At 38.6% G+C, this 17851-nt stretch overlaps 1 long non-coding RNA gene across 2 annotated transcripts in view; it reads left to right on the top strand.

The window, feature by feature from the left end:
- Window positions 1–6114, top strand: part of LOC112942851 — a 10432-nt gene extending 4318 nt beyond the window's left edge. For both annotated transcript variants that reach the window (XR_003248466.1, XR_003248465.1), the window contains 2 exons: window positions 5254–5333; window positions 6069–6114. This is a non-coding gene — a long non-coding RNA (uncharacterized LOC112942851). The remainder of the gene's footprint in view (window positions 1–5253; window positions 5334–6068) is intronic.
- Window positions 6115–17851: the final 11737 nt, after the last annotated feature.

Genomic DNA, 17851 nt, shown 5'->3' on the forward strand with positions numbered 1-17851 from the left:
TATAAATACCTCAAGGGAGGCAGTGAGGAGGAGGGGGGCAGCCTCTTTTCAGTGGTGGCCAGTGATAGGACTAGAGGAAAGGGCCACAAGCTGAGGCACCAAAAGTTCCACAGGAACTTAAGGAAACACTTCTCGACAGTGAGGGTGACAGAGCCCTGGAACAGGCTGCCCAGACAGGTTGTGGAGTCTCCTCCTTTGGAGATCTTTWAAACCYGCTTGGAYKCAGCCCTGTGCCCCGTGCTATAGGTGTCCCTGCGTGAGCAGGGGAGTTGGACTAGATGACCTCTGAGGTCCCTTCCAACCTTAAGCATTCTATGATTCTATGATTCCTCCTCTCCAAGGTGTCTTCTTATTATGTTTAGCTCTCTTGTAACTCTACCTTCTGCTTGACTGGTACAGTTTCAACTGTTTTTTTAAGCAAAAATGACAAGTACTAGCCTTGACATCTTTAGAAACTGCTGCCTTAAGGAACTGGAACTGCTGTTTTTGATGCAAGAAGAGTTTGGAAGATTCCTCTGATGAATCTTATCTAAGACTGTATCTGCAAAAGTAAGTAAAGATTCTTCCTAAACTTTTTTGCCATGGAATGGAATAAAACCTTTAGAATAACTAGTTTGTCTAACATTTAATTATTTAAATGAGTTTATGAGGATACCTAGAAGACAACAGAGAAATGAAGAACAGAAAACAGCATATTCCTGGAAGAAATTTCTCCAAAGACATTTACTATGCAGTAGCAGCAGCAGAAAGAAGTAGATGCACTGCACTCTGACTTTAAAGAAGATTTTGATAGTATTACATATGATGTTCTTTCATCAAACAGGAGAAATGAGACCTAGATGAAAACATTAAAAAGTGAGGAAAAAAACTATTTAGAAAATGACAGTCATAGAATTTGTGGTTTCCTATCAAGATCAAAAGCTTTTTCAAGATTTCTGGAATTATTTGTCCAGCTCCAGGCAAGGAGGAATTGCTGGAACACTGGAAAATAGACTTGGTGTTCAAAATGATTTTGATGAGTATGAGAAATGATATGAAAAGAAAAAAAAAGAAAAAGAATTTTAACAGGAACAAATGCAAGGTGCTTTGGGTAGATTTAAGTAAATTTAAGTAGAAATAATCAGCCATGCAAAAACAGGGGAACACATTTATGGAAAAGAGCCTGCAAATTGCTAAGCTTAAAAACATAAGTCTTGTTCTGGTGCAAAACAGGATAAAAGCATACTAGAACCTATCAAGAGATGTGTAGCTTACTACATGTGTGAATCTTCCAGCATCAGAAGGGACGTAATTGAAGTACTCCAATCAGACTTGGACAGTGTCCTTCAAGACCGGTTGAAGAACGTCTGGAACAGAATAATAAAAATTAAGATGTCTAGAGAACTTGTTTTACAAAGTAGAACTATTTAGCCTGAAAGGAGACTGAAGAGAAACACATGATTAACATTTAAATATGTTAGTGGCTAACATACGAAGGAAGGAAGCAGTCTGTTTCCCATCTTTAGAACAGATATGACAAAAAGTAATGGGCTTGATTTTCAATAGAGAAGCTTCAAGTTAAATATTAGATAATATTTCTACCAACATTGCAGAAGGGATAAATAATATAAAAATTCTGATTTCATTTTTACATCTCTGAATCTGCAAACAGCCTGAGACACAGCTGAGAGTTGTGACCTGTGCATTTCAACTTGAATATAGAAATCTGCTCTCACTCAAGGTAGAAGTGTTACATGAGGCATGCTTAGGATTTTGTCATAGCCTTGTCTTTKCAAGTAGCTAAATCAAGTGAAGAGAGTCTTTCAGACCTTGTTTACAATTAGCTTTGTTACAGTGGTTCTTTAGTACTACTTTGATTTTAATAAAATTTAGCAAATATAARCTCGAATCAAGAGCAGGTACAATTGAGGCCTTGATGATGATGAAAAGCCTATTGAAGAATGTATGTCTTTTCCACATAACTCAGAAGTTGGTACTGTCTACATGGGCATATCCCACTGGAAGGAGACAGTGTGTAGCTACCTATGCTTYTGTCAGCTGAAATTTGTGGCCTAAATTATTCCTCACTCTCTTCTGTCTCTGGGGTAATCTGACTGATTTATCTCCTCTGAAAATCTGACCCTTTATTTTTGACAGTTAGACACAAAGAATGAACTCATATTCTTGGTTTAATTCGTCTGGACACTGACATTTAGTAGCAAGTATATGTGCAAAGATGTCAGGACTGCTGGCTTCTGACTGCTGGCAGTAGAAGATGAGGGAAAGAAACGTGTGAAGAATGGTTTTGAGATGCAGATTAACTTTTCATATACATTTTGTCAGGAATTTAAGCATGCATTTATTATTGAAAAAAATATCCAGGAAGGTGGTTCTTTCTGTTCAGAAAGGAAAATTTTAATTAATTTCACAGATAACTGTTCTATTTTTATACAGTTAGTAGGACGCTGTCATCACCTTGTTCCTCTGAATGTGCCGGTCGGTGTGCTTTCTTTTCTTGAATGAGAYGTACAGGCTTCAGCTAAAGGAGGATGGAAAGGAAACTGTTTCTGAGACAAATCATTCACTTCAGTATGCTCATTTCAGTGATGCTGCCAAGATACAATTTGTAGTGCATATTTCTGACAAGATATTGTTTATCCCGTACTTCTGTTTTAAAGCATAGTAAATGCTTTTAAGTTAACTTCAGTGTAATTTTTAAATGTACATGAAGTTAATACCTAACAAAATTGATCTATCTAGTATTTTGGCATCACTGAAACCACCATTGCACCACAATGTATCTCTCTGGGACACCTCCCTTTTTTTCCCTACTTGTTGACCCTTGCTCTATTTATGATGAACCAGGATCCAGGATCTATTTCCGGATGGCTTCAGATGCAGGGAAAATAAGAGTATCCTGTTGGGAGCCAAGAATTCGCTTAGGCTATGCTTATTTCTGGTGAGATGAGAATTCAGGAAACTCRATAGCAGGAATATTTTATTATATGAGTGTGAGTGAGTGTGTGCACGCATATATCTGTGGCCCTTAGGCTGGCCATTACAATAAGCTTTCAGGTAGCTTTGCATCAAAAGCATCTGAAACTTTACTCTGCAAGAAAGAAGAACCCTGAAGAACCCTTCCCCTGTACCTCTTGTGCAGTGCAGATTTATGTTCTATGTAAAGAGGAGCTGGACAGAGTTCAGTCTTGTGACCCCAAAGCTGAGCTTCAGTCCATGAAAGAGAGTAAGAAGTCAGCTGAGGTTGGCCTGCAGTCCTACTCCTGACAACAAAGAAAGGTCTCCTGAAAAAAAAGGCCTGAGCAGAAAGTAGGATCTGAAAAGAAAAGCTTCTCAAAAGCACTTTTTAATAGACAGTAGACAATTACTATCATGTGTATGAAGCACAGTGAGGCAATGTGCAAGGTATTTCCTGAAGGATTTAATCACGTGTAGATCAGATCATTACAGCAGTACAAAGGTATTTCTTCTCTGCCTTTACACAAAACTTAGTGTTGCTGTAGGAAATGAAATCTAAGGAGGAAAATAATTTTGTGGAATAATTAGGTGAAAATACCTATCAGTRTGAAGACATTGTCAGCAATCATTTCAAAGCTCCATTTATTTCTCGGGAAACTTTTTACATGTCTRCAGGGGATATAAGATAGAAAGATAAGGAAAACAATTTATTACAGTCAAACTGCATCAAGCATAGATGCTTTGTCACACCTTCCAGAACAAAGAGTTTTGACATTCCACTAAGGCAAAGTGTCAGGCAGGACTGTGCTAGTGAATGACATAATATGTGCTTTGCTGAGTTCACTCTGGTCTTCATAAAGGAACTTCTTCTCTGCTTCCTAGTCGTGTTTCCTGTGCTACAAGAGATGCTTGCGGATTTGCCAGGGTAACTAATAATTAGCCTGATAACTGGTCCTGCTTCATCCATAATCCAGTATGAAACAACCATGTGTCAGCTCACCCATTATGTTTAACAGTCACTCTTGCTAGAAGCACATGGAGAGTCCAGGACAGTGGACCTTGAAGCATGCTGGAAGTGAAATAGAGAAGGTATCCAGCTTCTCTATCTTTAGGCAACTGCACTGTGCAGTGTGAAACCTCAGCAAGGTGACAGTGGTAACAGTCCTTACAATGCTCCCGTAGTCTTCCAGCACTGTGRCAAGAACATGGCTCTGTGAAAATGAAACAATTGCTAATTATTTAGCTTATCTTCAATATCATCTCCATTTGAGTGGACAAGAGGGAGGTGAAGAAGAAATGAGGAAATTCTGTCCAGCTCTGAGATGTCGGAGAGAAGGATGGCTGTATGAGTTGGAATTTAATGGGATTTCTGAGGGCTGAGAAAGTAGAGAACTGCAAAGCTTCTGACCACCCATATCCAGGCTGCCTGTGGATCCCATGCTGTGTCCTGATTCCAGGTGGGATGCATGGGGTACCGTCCATAATGTAATGGACTGTGTCACTTGTGTGGAGATGGGACAGACTTAATTGTGAGTCCCTTTTCCTTACCACAAATCCCAGATAGGCCAGTCTCACCATTGGTAATATTGCAAAGGCATCAAGTACAGTGGCTGCAGAAACTGCTGTTTCAGTTTTTCAACCCAAATGATGCATCTTGACAGTTTTCTTTCTCTGAGGGCTGAGCAGATACAGAGATTGTGGCACTGTGAGGCTGTAGGATTTCAGACTTAATTCCCATTTTACAGAGATTTGTTTGAGTGGATAAGCTGTCACACTGCACTCTTCCACACTGTTTATTTCATTTTTGGGTTATATATTTGTTCTTTTGTCTATTTTTCATTTCAGTAATAATATCACATAGCCACTTCATGCTTTTGCCCCTCCCCCCAAAAAAAGTCATTATATTCATAGACTATGGTATTTTCATCATAGGACTTCTGTATAGTACGCTTCCTAATCCTGAATATACTCATACTTAAATTTTTCCTAATTCAGTGGACAAAGCTTAAAAAAAAGAGTAGTAAGAAAATATAATTACCCAATAGTGGGAACCTTCCTAGCCTTGACACTCTGAAAAAAAAGTCCTTGAAATATTCATGTTGCATTGCACAGACTACCCATGAAATATGCATAGAAAAATTATATAAGCTACAAGGAAAAATACATACCTCCAGAAATTGAAATCTTTAATTTAAAGAACAAGTCTTTATGTAGTGAGTAGAATGATAGATGTGTCCCTAGCAAGTGTCCCTAGCAATTTTAGAGAAAACTGATTGCTGGCTGCTTGTGTTGTTGCAGACCTGAATGCCTTCCAACGACTGGAGAGATTCCTTCCCATGCTTTCACTGATGGGATACAACATGAACGTTTAATACAAGGTGGAGACACTGCTTAATAAGCACTAACCTAGTAATGAAAAAACATCAGCATCACTTCAGCCAAGTGTAATCCTCCACTTGCTCTGCTGATTATTAAGCCATTCTTTTGGATATCCACTTGTCAAATAAAAATCATTCTCAGTTGAGAGTAACTGATAGGTAATGTTACTGCAAAATAATGAGCATAACATTTTGCTGTATACTTAAAACAAACCTATTAGAAAATATTATGTTGTACAGAATAGCTTTTCCAAGAACTACAGTAACAGCAGTAGCAAGAGCACAGGAGATGCTTTGCTTATTCAAAAGCATGTGGCTGTTTCTACATCAAAATGCCATTATAGATGTTGTTAATTGGAAGCCTATGAATATTATGTGCGTAGATCCATTGGTAAGAGAGATGTTTTTCTACTAAGCAGGTATTGTCAGTATAGATGATAAGGCATGCCAATCTCTAGGAAATTACTGATGAATCTTCACAAAAAGTGATTTCCAAAATACACTGAGACAGCTATTTTCTTTACAGTTGTCTTCCATCCTCTGAGCTCACAAGCCAGAAAAACATATTTATGTTTTATAACCTATTTGTTAGTCTGGAGAGTCCTACAGTGGCAGGATACACATGATTTCAATTTAGGATTGGCTGGATTTTCTCCTATGTCTACTATTATGAAGAGCCCTKATGATGTTAAAAGTGCCCCATGCTGACATCTTTCCCTCCTTATTCCACTCTAGCTGATGAGTCGTCTTCTCTGACAGAACATTGTCAAGGAAAATGGGCTATTTGACCACTGGGAGGTGAGGTGCCGTGTCCTTTGGATTGTGGCTTTGAGAGATGCTTCTCCAATACAACCTCTTAGAGCAAGTTTTGTGCCTTGTCATCTTGGTGTGATTGCAAATAGGTCAGTTTCTCTCCAGTAACCAGGTTCTGGGCTTGGCACTGGGAAGCTGTACCCTGGCAAAGTGTTCAATATACCTCCAAGTGCCCTTGCACTGATAACTAGAAATGCAGCAGGCAGCACCACTTCCATACGGTGGCTTATCTGGCTTGGGGTGTTGGCCAGTGCACAAGGAGGAGATGGGCTATGAGGTGACATGCGAAGAGTCGTGGAAAATAGTAAACAACTGTTCTATTCTTTTGCTGTTGTATATTCCAGTATCCAGAAGGTGAAATACTACAATGCTAACAGAATAGTATGGAAAAAAGAAACATGGATTAAGGTCATGTAATGTTCAATACGAAGAAAGTCCATGCAAATATGGAAGCAATTATTTGAGCTGTAGTTGTGAGCCAGCTGGCTGTGTGAATATGTCTGCAGCCTGAAACTCAGCATGAAGCAGTTAGTGAACTTCAGCTTACTGTGGATGATACACCTCCCCATTAGCCCTTCTTGTGTAGACAAGTCCATAGAAGAAAAAAAGAAAAAAAAAAGGAAAAAAAGGAGAAGCTGAGCTGAGCATAAAATCTACTTAAATGCTTTCAGAAAAGCAAGTTAGAGTACTCTTTGAGTTTCAAAGTTTTTAATTTTAAAAGTAATATTTCTTTCTCTTATGTTTCAATCAAGAAAACTGATATTAGGTTGAGGCATGTGCAAGCTCCCTTCTAGATGTCTTGAGATAGGCTTTACAACAAAGTATGAAAGCTCACTGTGTTCAGGTGTAAGTTACAGTCCTCTGTGCATAATAAAAGTGTTTTCCTTATGATAAAGAAAATTGAGTACTGAAGAATATCTGTCTCTTGTTCTAGTTAATTGATTTCTTGGCAGGCCAAGACATTGCTTAGATTAAGAAAGTGATCTATGAAATTTATCTTATGTCTATTTATAGGAGAAATAATTTTGAAAGAAAATATGCAGAAAATAGCTACATAGTGCTGTTGCAGTTGCACTTGTGAATAAAGTAGAGATGTGATTGTGGAAGGGAAAAGGGAAAGGCAAGAGGAGGAGACTTTGGGAATTTGACATAAGTCTTGTGTTTTGTGATTTTCATTTTCTTTGTAATAAGTTACACCATCACTGTGATGCATTATAGTAATAGGTGATATTCTACAATATTAATTATTTTTAAGGTCAGTTTAGTGTTATTATTACACTTCTCTCTGAAATGCTTTCTGTCTACCTTGATAAAACTAGAATTTGAAAAGGTGAGTTCTGTTTTTTTTAATTTTTACCATTGCCAAAATTCCATACATAGCCAATCTCGGTGATTCCTTGTGTATTCTTTTTTTTTTTTAATTGATATTGCTAACATGTGCTTGACAGTAATAGGGAATATTGATGCATATTGCAATATGATTATTAATTTCAAATACAGAGGAATTCAGAAGCAATGCTATATCTGATACTAGTGGCAGCATTTCAGTTTGAAAAATAAGCAAAAGTGTGTGGGCACTTTCATTTCCACTGATAGTTAAATCATTTTCAGACTGAAATTTAAATAACTTGCCCAATTTGCTAATTTTGTGGCACCCCGTCTTGTTTCTCCAAAGGAACTGTAGGGGCTGCTCTGGGCATTAGTGAGAGTGCTGAGCGGGAGCAGGGCAGTGTCCTCTTGTTTTTATGGAGGAGTGAAGAACATGAGTGCAGTCTCCAGCTGGATTTAGAAAGAGGAGCAAATGAAAAAAAGCCTCTTTGCTCCTAACATTTAATGTATGTTTCTACAGTCAGTGCTGCCCTTAAAATGTGAAAAACAGGTTAGTAAGTACTTGGTGCTTCCTTATTTCTTATACCTATTATTGCTATAAAATATTGGAGTCATGAGAAGACAAGTGCTGGCAGAGAGCTTTTGTTTCCACTTGCATAACTGTGGGAGTCATGAATTGGTGGAAAAACATATATTTTGTCTTCTCTCCAGGGAAAGTCTTTCCTAACATCCCATCTAAAGTCTATGGCAATGATCCTAATGATTTCAGAGAAAACTTCATTGGACCCTTTATAAACCTCTTAAAAATCATTTAAAATATATTTAATGTGTTTCTGCTTTGGTAACACCTCTTCACATAGCATTTGTCTTGATTAGAAATAAGTGTCTTAAGTCATGCAACGTACTGGAGACAAGCGCAAGTTGGATGGTTTACTCTTTCTTCTAGCAGTAAGGATGACGTTATGTCATTTCCTGGGGTATGACTTTAAAAAAAATATGTCCCTCCTACCTATCCCTCCTCCTTTTTTTTTTTTTTTTATTGAATACACACAGGAAAACTGCAGAAAACTAAATTTGAAAAAAAAAAAAAAAAGAAAACTTATCTCACTCCCATTTGGAAATTAAGAGAAATAACTAAGCCACTGAATTTTATCTCATGTTAATATGCAGATTAGTATTTCAGTAGAGTGAAATACTAACTTTTCTAGTAAATTTTGTAAGTTAAAAATGAGACAATAATTGGATCCTTAGCTGCCTGTGGTCCAGGCTGTGCTGAGGCACGTGTGTATGCTCCATATACCTGAACCCTATCAAGGGTTAATGCAGGCTCTAATTATTCTCCCATCTTTGGCTGCCCATTAAAAGCAGCAGCTCTAAAAGACTGTGGGCTTGGCTGCAAGGAGTTAGGAAAGAAACAATAATGTGGGTAAGTAAGGTGATGAAGTAAAGAAGTGAGCTCTGGGAAAAGAGAGGGGCTAATTCCTTGCTGTTTATCGTAGGTTTTATGTCCTGCTGAATAAAAAGGTGGGCCTTGTTCCCTCATCGTTCCTTGTTTGTACTGGTAACAGCACAAGTTGAAAACTTGGTATTTTTCCTAGCCTGGAACTCACAAAGCCAAGAAGTCCCCTGGACTCTGGAATATAATTTTTGTTTTGTTGATCCATTTTGTAATGGTTTTGCAAAAAAAAATTAACTATACAGAATTAAAATCACAGGCAATGAAAGATGAAATGCAAAAGATGAGCTCATGGATTTGGCAAAAATGTGGCTGGATCTTCTGAAACCTATCTTCATGGTGCTCCCTCTAAGACCTCAGCTTGATTTAAGAGCCTGAACTGATTCTTTTCTGTATGACAGGTAATGTCAGTTAGATCGGGGACTTGCTCTGCTGCGGCCCAAGGTCAGAAGCTGGAAGAGGGGCAAGTGTGCAGCACAAGACTGTGTCTGAACGTGGGGGCCTTCGCCAAGTATGAAACAACCTTCGTTGGGATCCATGAATGAGGGAATGAGAAGCAAAGGGCAGATGCTTTTCCTGATGGCGCTTGTGTTGCAGGCTAATGACACGCAGGATGCTTGGCTGCTGGACTGTAGAAAGTGCCTCTACCAATTGGTTTTGCRAGAACCTAAACGGGCACGGTATTGCCCAAGTTAACAGGCTGAAGACCAAGCTTGGTTTCTGTTTATGTCAGGACAAAATCAGCCCATGGGAATCTCAGTGTAAATACTAATTATTTATGTTCTTAGTCACTCATTCCTTCTGCAAAATACTTAGCTTTTTCTCTCTGCATTTCTTGTTGCTTTCTGTCCCATTTTCCTTTTGCTCGACTTGAATGTGAAATACATCAGGATAGAGAAATTATTTATAGAGCTAGGTACTGGATCTGCATGGTTGTAATTCTTTCCAGTTTCTTTTTTGCCTTTTTTTTTTAAGTATTGGAGTACCCAGACATGAATTTACTGTTCTGAGCACAAAATGGTTGCACAAATTTCAAACTCATTTGCACATTTCAAATCAAACTGATATTACAGTTATATGATTATTAAGCCAAATATATATATAATATATATATATTCAGTGATTATAAATCCGCTGATGTCATTCATATCCTAGACTGTAAGTCAGGGCAAAAAAACAAATCTCCATTGGCCACTGGTGATCTTCACTTCTAATATCACTGATGTTTCTTAAAATAAATTAAAAAAAAATGAACTAACTAGTCTCGCAATTTATCTTTTTTTTTTCTGCTATATTCCGCAATACTGTTGATATATGAGTAGCTTAGAGGGAAAGCAAAGCTTGCTAACAGTGGGACTAAGAACTTGCTCAGAAATGATAAAATAAGATCAAGATTGGTGCCAAATTCTCTAGCGAGGCGACAARGTAAACGCCCTGCTGTTGTTTTTACAATTTGAGGGAGGGCTATTGTACCATTCGGTTCAATGGGACTTCATGCAAGTACAACTGTGCCCCCATGTGGATATCAACATAGATTTAGAGTTCATACCGCCTCTTGCAGAGGTGCCTGGACCCCAAAATTATTATAGTGTCCATGAAAGTGGAACCATATCTGAGAATTTCTGTTTAAAGTGTATTTTAGTCAAGCCAAGAGGAAGGAAAATATGTATTGTGCAAAGAGAACGTTTTGTTTTGCTTTTAGTGGTCGTGCTTGTTTCCCATGTAGATGCAGAGTATGGTGTTCTTTTTATTTAACCGAATTGCTTTTTTCCCCCTCTACCTCTCAGGCCTCTGCTCAGACCTCTMTCAAAGGCCTCTGCTTCATTTCTTAATAGCAGCCCAGCTGCCTATTGTTTTTATGTGTCTTTGTTGATGCATTACCTAGTTATGCCCCTTGAGAGCTTGCCTGCTGGAGCTTTATAATACCCACTGGAAACTGTTTTAGGGAATATATCACTTTACAGGGCAACTGCTATTTAGCTTTCATTCCATATCACTGAAAGTGCCCTTTGAACAACGTAAGCTTARAAATAAATTTAGAAGCACAGAGTGTGACACTAAGTTAAAGAGTGAAACAAGATCTTGCCCTGGAATTTAAAAATATGTATAAAGAAAATTTCAGTGGGTGCTGTGACAGTCTCTATAACAACAAAGTGAAGGTGAGATGACACCCTCCACCCCCCTCCCTTATATCCTCAATGACGAGCATGACTCCAGTATCGAGTTTCAAAGTGCATTCCCTTATCTTGACATCTATGGCTGGACAAAAATAGCAACTGAGGTTTTGCCTGAAAAAAACGCCAAATTGGAGCATGGTAGGAATTACGTTGGGGCAGAAAAGTCTCAAGTCCTGCATGCACGTCTTTGAACCCTTCTTTTTTTTTTTTTTTTAAGTAAAGAGCAAAGCTGTGCACATTTGAAAAACCCTGCCTGGAAAGCAAATGCTATTCCTATTACAAAAAAAGGGAGGGAGAAACCCCCCGCTTCTCTTCAGACTTGTGAGYCTAGAAAGAGCTTAATTAAAATAAATCTGAAGAAGACACATGAATACGTGKGAAGAGAAATATTTTTCCATGCTTACCAGGAAAAAACTTCAGCTTCTTGAGCTTGCAAACTTTTCTCCTGAATGATCTTGTGGTCAAATAAACCGATTGAATTTCCAAATATAAATAGATAACTATTGGAGGCATTCTGGCTTGCCTGTTTTTTTTTTTTTCCTCTTTTTTTTTTTTCTCCTTTCTTTTTATCCTGAGACTAACAGACTAACAAGTGAGTGGCAGTGACTATGGGAGCTTTTCTTACGAGCCTAGCGGGACTTGTTCACTGAGATTTCAAACTCTCAGCAGCTTTGTTGCAGCTTCTCCAAAGAGGGCCATATAAATACAAAGGGCCTGGATTCAGCTTAGAAGAGAATTGATTTTCTTTCCCGATTTATTTACAAAGGTGTTATTCTTGCTCCTGTTGAAGTAATTGGCAAAGTTCATGCAGATGCCTGGGAGAGCAGGAACGGGCCATAATAAAACAACCTGTTGGCAGCTGCACCGGCCCTGATTTCAGCAAACTCTGCCACTTGAGCAGAATAACCCAGCACTTGTGTGACTTGAAGCAAGCTCTCCAGGCACCATGCCGAGTTGGATACAGGGCAGTCACCCCTTGCATTTGAGGCTAGGGATACATGCTTCAGGATTCTTAGTTGAGGAATTATGGATGGAAATAATTGAAAGGGAGATGAGAGCAATCTGGCAGATATAGAGTCYAGCCTGTTTTTCACATCCTTGGTAAGTGCCTTGCCTGATAGGCTATTAGCTAATTTGGATGAGTGTGTTGTCTTTGACAGGATTCAGGTGTCTTTTGGTAGCAGGTGGAAAGCAGCCTGAAAAATAAATTTCCTGCTTGAAGTGAGCCTGTGCACACCTTTCTAGGAAATATTTCTTTGTGGGTTTGTTCATCTCTTTTGAAAAAAGGTATGCAAATCTCAGAGAAAGGAAAGGGAAAAATCAAAGACTATTTCTGACCAGTTGGAAACTTTTTTTTTTTTTTAGTATAAGCCTTGTATTATAAATGAAACTCTCTATAGTGAAATAATTCTGACATTTTGGCATGAAATAAAACAAATTTTTCAGAAAAAAAMGTACCAGTGACACTGTGAGGATGCTAGCTAGATAACTACATTTAAGTGTGTAGGCCTATTTGATTTAGATCAGTATTGATGGGCTAATAATTGTGGTATAGCAAGCGAAAAAAAAAAATTACGGTGGACCCTACTTGTCCTTCTATAGACCACAGTTTTCTAGAACAACACTGTCAAAAATTATTAAACCACACTGTTTGCTGTTGTTTTTGCCCACCCGTGTTGTTGCTTACTACTTTGGAGAACACTCAGATTGTTGATTTGAGGTAGTACCTGGAAGGCATGAGGGAATTGCTGAGGGAATAGGACCTCAGTCAAATCCAGAGTAAGTGGCAAGAGATAATTTTCCTAAACCTTACTTTGCAGTGTTTGTAATAACATAAGTCAGTGAAAGCAAGCCTGCAACACAGGCATGCCCTATGGAGAAATGATGGCAAGGGAGATCTCTTTTCAGATACCTTTCAATTTATTATTATAGAAACATTTTAAAACCTTTTTGGTATGGGGATTTTTGCCTCTGTTTTTAGAGCTCCCTTTTTAAGGAAAAGGGGATGAGCATCAAATTCTATTCTTGATGGCCACATCACAAGTGTTTCAACCTTCTCTGGATATTTTCTATTAAACAGACGAATTTTGGCTGGTAACCTTGCTCCAGGCAGAATGTACCTACTGTAGGGCCTTTCTCCAGATGATAAGCTCATAAGTATTGTCTAAGCTCTGAAGTTGTGTAGACCTTCCTTTAGACACTTCTCTTTCCCATTCAACAAGCAGTTGTGGGATGTTGTCAAGATAACAACTGTTAGAAATAATTTGATTATGGTTAGAAACCATGAAATTGCTTATCAAGAAAAATAATGTATGAAGGGGGATCAGATGAAAAAAATATTGGGTGTTCTATTCTTTCTTTCCATTAATTGCTTGGAGTTGAAGAATCTGTGAATCACAGAATCACAGAATATTCAAGGTTGGAAGGGACCTCTACAGATCATCTAGTCCAACCTTCCTGCTCAAGCAGGCACACCTASAGCMTGTGGCACAGGGYGGCATCCAGGCGGGTTTTGAAGACCTCCAGAGAAGGAGACTCCACAGCCTCCCTGGGCAGCCTGTTCCACTGCTCTGTCACCCTCACAGGAAAGAAGTTCCTCCTCACCTGGAGATGGAACTTCCTGTGCTCCAGCTTATGGCCATTACCCCTCGTCCTATCGCGGCCACCAGTGAAAAAAGCCTGTCCCCTTCCTCCCTGCATTCTCCCTTCCTGAACTTATACACGTTAATCAGATCCCCTCTCAGYCTTTTCTTCTCCAGACCATCCAAGTTTGGACACCTAAGCCTCTTCAGGACACAACCAATTGATCCTAGGTCCTAGATAGAACACCTACGGTAAAGGCCATGAAGCTTTCTTCCAAAAATGTAAGTATAGTCATTTTCAATCTGAACTAATTAAACTAAAACAGAATGTTGGTAAACCAAATTTTAGCTATACCAAATTCTTATACTTTGCTGTCAATCTCTGAGAAGCATTGTTTTGTTGTGCCAACTGGCATGTGTCTACTGGCAGAAGTGAACTGTTGTTTTGAGGTGTCAGTAACTTTGTTTTATTCTGGTTTTGTCTTGTCCTAAGATTCACCTCTTTCACTGCAGTACTGGTTGGATCTTCTTCCAGATTTTCCATCTGTCTTTTGGCTTGAGTATGGCAGCTGTATGAGTCCTGAGTTGAGCTAGATGAGTATATTTGCTTTTCAGCTTTGAGCTCTGTGAGCTTTGAGTGTGATGGCTATGGCATGCCTCACCTGCACTTTCCTGCTAATTGCCCAATGAACTGCTCAGCAGTTGAAGGGGTCTCTCAGCATTTTCATTCAGAAAAGAGATTCTTTTCTGAAGAGAATCTCAGTGAGAGATTCAGAAACTTATGTCTAACTCAAGAATCTTTCATTAAGTCTGTCTTAGGGAAGGGGATATATTAATAATATTCATTCCAGCCATTGTAAAAGTAAGACTTCCTTGAGTCAAGGTAGTCTTTCTTGCACTACCATCATAGGGAGTTTTGATCCATTTGGTCTGTACTTTGACAAATGCACTGATTCCTGCTCCTTTCTCTCAAGATTTGCTTGATGTATGCATATTTTAATTCCTAGAAAGCTTTGGCAGATGTTTTGTATAAAAACAGTACGCTTGCACTATCTTGGTGGCTTAAAAATTGCTTTTGGTGCTGAAAGCTTCTCCTGTAAGTTGCTAATGAAAGCAAGAAATATGCTGATCTAACTGTCTATTTGAATAATCATATTAACTTTCTGGAAGTGATTTAGCAGTAGCTTTCCTAATTTATCTACAACAAGCCATTCTGTCTTCACCAAGGTTTATTTCACCTTTGTTACGTAGGTAGTGTCAGAACCTGCATGTATCCTGTATAAGCATCCYGTGGAGTGCAGTTCAAGCAGTGTTTGGAGGAAAAGGCATCCTCCCAGTGTGGGGTTCAGTGCATTTCAGTGTGGAGGGTTCCTCTCTATCTTTTGAGAGCCTTCTGGCAGCACTATGTTAACACATCAAGCCTTTCAAAAAATGTGTTTTTTTCTTTACTTGTGAAAAGTTATATCTTTATTATATACTCATTTAATGCTTACCTCTATACATACTTGGGCAGAGTGGTAGGCCATATTTCCTACTTTTTATGACTGTAGATAAGCTCTTTTAGCCTTTGTTAGCCTTGTGTTTGTCTTSGATCTTGGGGAGAGATATGGAAAGACATTTTAAGCCTTGAATTTTAACTGTTTGTATGACTTCAGTAGCTTGTCTGGACTGAATGACTTCTAGAAACTTGTATTCTGCATAAAATTCATAAATACTGGGCCTTCCTCCCCTCACCTCTTTTTAGAGTAATGACTAGTCACTCGGTTAATATCTCTGCCTATACTGTGCACATGTTGCTGATGCTTCCAGCTCTTATCATCTGCATCTTGGCATGTAGTATTGCCCTAGCATGTGCAGCTCCATATGGCACTGCATGTAGACTGAAATTTTATCAACTGCATGTTTTTTTTTTTGCTTTTGATTTCTTTCACTGTATTTTGACTTCCCCCTGTTTCAGGAACTAGTGTTTCTCAAACACACTGTTTACTTCCCATGAGTACCAGTTTCAAATGTGTGGATTTCTCTGAAGAATGCCTAAATGTAAGTACTCTCATAGTTTTGACTTCCAGTAACCTTGACTCAAGTTCCAATTGCAGGTAAGTAGACAAACACCGTGTGTTCTGTGGTGGGTTACTTTGTTATTGTTTGTTTTTTATTTGTTTGTTTGCCTTTTCCTCCCAAGAAGTGTTTCTTCTGATGTTAAGCTTTTAACTGTTCAGAAATGTCGTTGTAAAATGCCAAGGTTTGTTTTGTATCAAGTACCAACTTTTGCTMTGAAAACATCTTAAAGGTGAATGTCTCGATTCATTTGGGCTTTTTTTTTAACTGCATGATCATTTTCTAGAGTTAGCTGAAGGTGATGGTTTTTTGTAATGACTTTTACAAGGGTCATCTCAAATCGATGGCAAAAGCATCTTAAAGCAGAAGACTAAAATGAATGATTTTTTTGGCAACTTTTTACTAGTGCTGTTGGTTACAGTCTCCAATATCATTTTGACAGTCCAATAAAGTGCATGATTAACAAGAGATTAAAACAGGAGGAAAGCTTTCTTGCCTTTCTTTTTGAAGGCATCTGTCTGTATTTTACTTTTGTTGTAATGATTTGTGTCCCGATCTTTTTATGAAACAAAAAATAAAATCTTTCTGCAGACAATTTACATTGTATGTGGAAGCTGTGAGAATAGAAGGCTGGTTTTCTTTTGTTGTTGTTGTTTGTTTTTTATTTTGGCAACATCATTTTCAGCATCTCTGACCTCTGGTAGCTTATGGAGAGCTCTCACTTCCTTCAGAGAAGGTATGTACTAGACATTCTCCTGAAATAGTTTTTTGTTACTCTGACAGAAGTATATCCTCCAACATCCAAGTCAGGAGTGTGAGAAGTGGACTGGCATTAGAAGAAAGCAAAGTACACCTGGGGTATTCCTGCTCTCCTCTGGCAAATCTTGGCCATCTTCCAGTTTGTCTTGCCTTTGCTGGGAGGTTGCAATGGTTTGAGATTAAGAGGAAGAAAATATAGAAAAGAGACAAATAAGCCTTGTTAAGGATTTAAGGCCAGTTTCTGTTCAGTAGTGGGAAATACCACTTTGATGGTCACACAGAAGCATGGATTTCTAATGGGACAGTGTGCTCTGCTTCAAAGAGTTTGCCCATTGTCTCTTCTTGTTGCTACAAAAACTAGAACAATGGAGTAGTGCATTTATTATGGTCTTCATTAGTTATAGCAGACACACTTGCCAGTCTCATGCCAGGATAATCAGCTTTCCTAGATCTAAAATATCAGTTAAGGTGATACAGTTACAAAACAAAAATAGCTTAMTATGAGGCACCTAGCAAATTAGGCAGTGCTATGGTTCATGGAGGAGGAGTTTCTGTCAGTGAAATATGAGAGCTGAATTCCCAATGAGTTTAGAAATGAGCTTTACAGATGTTTTACATATATGTATACTTATAATTCTTTCCTTTGCAAAGTAAGTCAGAGTACAGTTTTAACCTGAAGAAGCACAACATCTAGAGAAACAAATTAATAAAGRCATTGTCATCAGAGGCAGAATTAATTTCTGCCCTCAGTCAAGATATTGGATATCTYGCCTTTAAATAGCAACAAATATGAATTATAGAGCTAGCAATCTTGGCACTGCTGTTGAGCCTGTCTTTTCAAAATTATATAAATAGATGCTATTTGTCAAACAAATATTGATTGGGTTCAAGGGCAGGAACAGTAAAAGATGTTGTTCCAAGGTTAATAGTAATCCAAGCAATACTTACTCTGAGATTACTTCTCTTATATGTATGCGGAGTTGTCCCTCAGAAGAATACATTTGTTACATTTTGATATTGCTTTTTACCCTTGCTCTACCTTATCTACAATCCTCACTTCTTTAAGTTTATCTCAATCCTCTACTGAGCTACAGAATCACAGAATATTCAAGGTTGGAAGGGACTTCTAGAGATCATCTAGTCCAACCTTCCTGCTCAAGAAGGCACACCTAGAGCATGTGGCACAGGGCGGCATCCAGGCGGGTTTTGAAGACCTCCAGAGTAGGAGACTCCACAACCTCTCTGGGCAGCCTGTTCCACTGCTCTGTCACCCTCACAGTAAAGAAGTTCCTCCTCACCTGGAGACGGAACTTCCTGTGCTCCAGCCCATGGCCATTACCCCTC

This window comes from Nothoprocta perdicaria, unplaced genomic scaffold (genome assembly GCF_003342845.1).
Source record: "Nothoprocta perdicaria isolate Ctin4 unplaced genomic scaffold, notPer1 scaffold_135, whole genome shotgun sequence".
In the NCBI taxonomy this organism is placed as follows: domain Eukaryota; kingdom Metazoa; phylum Chordata; class Aves; order Tinamiformes; family Tinamidae; genus Nothoprocta; species Nothoprocta perdicaria.